This window comes from Pantherophis guttatus, chromosome 1, assembly GCF_059756535.1.
Source record: "Pantherophis guttatus breed Tessera chromosome 1, ASM5975653v1, whole genome shotgun sequence".
In the NCBI taxonomy this organism is placed as follows: Eukaryota; Metazoa; Chordata; class Lepidosauria; order Squamata; family Colubridae; genus Pantherophis; species Pantherophis guttatus.
In genome coordinates, this window is record NC_142063.1 from 67,419,159 (window position 1) to 67,421,989 (window position 2,831).

Genomic DNA, 2,831 nt, shown 5'->3' on the forward strand with positions numbered 1-2,831 from the left:
GTTGTTGCTTCCCTGTTTATGCATCAACTGTTAGCATGTCTGTTTCCTCCAGCAGAAAGTGGGTAAAACTTTCTACATTCATTTACATTATACGATCATAAATAAAAGCTTGAATCCCATCTCATCTTCTGGAGGCAAAAAATGTACCTTTTTAGCTATAATAACTCTTCCTTCAATATTGTCTTACAACCATTAAAAGTTATTGGGATATTGGACAGATTATGAAACCTTAAATTCCTGTGGAATTTCAACTATTATCTGAAATTACATCAGATCAAAATAATGTTTCTATTATTGTATTGTTTACAAGGGATACATGACATATTCATACATTTAACTCAACCCCTTTTATTTAGATCTTTTGTTTTTATTCTATGGATTTGAGGTTTGGCTTCTGATTTTCTTGTACTTTATCTTGAAAGCTATTTGTTATGTATAAATTTGTGGTTAATTTGTGTCATATTCACATAATACTCTATAATAATTGCATTCAAGATTATAGGAAGGAGCATAGGGAGTTGAAAACATGTACTATGTTTAATATTTTTTTATTTTATACCTGATGTTATGCAACATTATGCAACAAGTCTGTTGGCCTATAAATGCATTTTCAGGTGCAGGTTGATGTTGGGTTATTTGCTAGTTCACAGGCAAAGTTTGTAGCCTGTCACTTGAATGAATGCCTTACTTGTAATTTAGTATAGCATTAAAGACCTTAAATAAGATTCTGAATCAGTTTTCCAGAATATACTGTAGTACCTAGCATATAAAAATGACCCATGAGCTACCAGAATTCATCAATGAATTATGTACTTCATAAACCGATCACAAACTTAGTATTTAGGACACTGTCTAACCAATCAATTTATATTGGTATAATGTTATCAACTTAAAAAATACACATTTACATATAAATCATAGTCTTGATTCTACTGTAGAAATGTGAGATAGAAAAGTCCTAAATCAAAAAGTGGGTGGAATATTGTCCACCCATTATTTAATCTAATGTCTTGTCCTACAAGAGCTTTTAAAGCATGTAATTATAGTTTCAAAAGTAGTAGCCTGATCCTAACCATGTAAGGCAAGCTGTGCTTTGTTTTGTTCCTCACAGCAACTATAGTTATCCAAATGACAATCTTGTATAACTCCTGATATACCAAATATTTGGTACTTCAAGGTTGGATGGACAATCCATTCTCCCTCAATTATACAAAGAAAAAAAACCCAACAACTAAGAACCATATTTAGACTAGCATTTTATTTTACTCACGAGAGACCTATTTAAAGAATTATTTAGAATTTTAGATTGTACAAGTTTTTCCTATTATGAAAACTGATTTCAATAATGTAATGGAATCTAGTGTGCTTTGTTTAATTAAGCATTTGTTTTTATGGAATTTCTTCTGTTGTATGTGCACATTTTTAAAAGACAACTGGCAGGCACAGGTTGTGGTTCTCCTTACCCAATTTTTGCAGGAGCAGGCTTGTTCTTTAGAGCAGGGTGCTTACCATGGTCATAGCTTGAAAATATCACACAGTATCTTTTCTGAGGAATCACTGTACAGAAAGTTTGGGAAGACATGTCACTTCATTGTAACGGAATTAACAACTGTGAAGAGCAAACAAAAACATCTTTCACGGAGCAGACCATATTGTGGAGGTGGGAGGTGGTGCAAGGATTACTGTTAGCAGAATTAGGATCTTTCCACTTGCACCTGCTATTCTATGAAAGGCTAATACTGAGGCCCAGTTGTCAGACTGAATGAAAAAGCCTGACCGGTTCTCCCGATGAAAAAAGCAGAAGTCATGCATCCTGTCTGCACATGCAGTTGTGCAGCAGAGGAAGGGCAGGGAGATAAATTAGGTGAAGATGAGATGACCAGCTGAATGATACACACTACTGTATTATTAAGCATCAGTCATATGGAAAATAGTTATGGAAAGGAGAGAGGCTGGTATTTGTAGCAGGATCTTTAAGCAAACAAACTGCTCCTTTTGTGAAATTAACTAAGCAAACAAATATCCTAATACCTTTGGCATATAAACATAAATGAGGCTGTTGCCATGAATTCTCTTAGAGAAATTTACACATACCAGTGCAAACATGTTAATTTGCTACACATAGAGCTTGCTTTCTGCCTAAACTTGATGGCAAGCCAGAGTCCAACTTGGTATATGCATTTGAACACAAGAGCTGCAGCAGATTCTGGTTCAGTGACCCAAACCTTTCCAGTAGGAGCAAGCATAAGCCACACATCTTCCTCTCCCTCATCTCCATGCCTGTGATCTCTCTTACATACTCCCCATTTTTCAGACCACATTACTGTAGAAAGAAAAGTGCAACAATGAAGCTTCCCTTTTCTGTCAGCAGGAAAAAAGAAAACAGCTGTGTTCTCAGTGGCTGCAGTGGCAAACAGCTATTCTCGGCTTCTCTCTTCCCCCTTTTCTCCAGTAAAGGCAGTTTGGAGGTCATTGGAAGGTCAAGAAGAGGTCCCACCAGCAATTGTTTGCAGCCTGAGAATTGTGCATTCTTGATAAACCTTTTAAAGGAATAAGGTTTTACAAAATCTTCCCATGTACACAATAATCTGAATGGATGATACACAAGTGCAGAATGAACAACATCCCTCTCTAGAAGGGACACAAGATCTTTTTGGTATAACACAATCTTAAGTACAGATCATCCATCCACCCAGTGTCCCTGCACAACTGATTTCTATGCTTGAAGCAGGTAATAGATACACAACACAAATTCCAATTTATTACCTAATAGTTTATCTGTTATACAGTATATGCCACCTTACTTCCAGGAGCTCAAGCTGGCTTACATA